The sequence below is a fragment of the Microtus ochrogaster genome, chromosome 2 (assembly GCF_000317375.1).
Source record: "Microtus ochrogaster isolate Prairie Vole_2 chromosome 2, MicOch1.0, whole genome shotgun sequence".
NCBI classification, from domain to species: Eukaryota; Metazoa; Chordata; class Mammalia; order Rodentia; family Cricetidae; genus Microtus; species Microtus ochrogaster.
The window spans coordinates 45472980-45473819 of NC_022010.1; positions in this window are offsets into that span (position 1 = coordinate 45472980).

Genomic DNA, 840 nt, shown 5'->3' on the forward strand with positions numbered 1-840 from the left:
CAGGAAATAGAAGCAGGGCAACAAGAACATGAGAATTGTGGGAAGAGGAAAAACGGTCTGCACTGTCACAGAGGAAATCAGACATAGAGGAAACAAAATGAGAATGCATCACTAATAACAGTACCAAGCCACATGGCTAACATAGACAAGAATTATGGGTTACTATACGATGTAAGAACTAGTTACTAAGAATCCTGAGCTAATAGACCAACCAGTTTATAATTAATGTAGACCTCTGTGTTTGGGGGAGCTGATTGGCTGTGAGATTGGCAGGATGGAAATTTCTGTCAACAGATGTATAGACTTCTGTGTGTTTATTTAGGACTGAATGGCTGCGGGACCAGGTGGGACAGAAATCACTTTCAACAGAAGGTTCCATTTGGTGTTGAGAAGGTATGTGCTTTTGTCTTTGGGTTGAATGTTCTAGAGATGTGTGTTAGGCCCATTTGATTCATAACATATTAGTTCTTTTATTTCTTTATTAACTTATGTCTGGCAGACCTGTCCAGTGGTGAGAGTGGGGATACTGAAGTCTCCCACTATTCGTGTGTGGGGCTTGATGTGTGATTTAACCTTTAGCAATGGTTCTTTTTACAAATGAGTGTACCCTTGTATTTAGGGCATAGATGTTCAGAATGAAAACTTCATCTTGATGGATTTTTCCTTTGAAAATGAAATGACCTTCTTCATCTCTTAATTTTAGTTTAAAGTGTATTTTGATATTAGGATAACAACACCAACTTTTTCCCTCCAGACCATTTGATTGGAAAATCTTTTCCCAACTTGTTACTTTGAGGTAATGTCTGTGTTTGAAGTTGTGGTTTGCTTCTTGTATGCAGC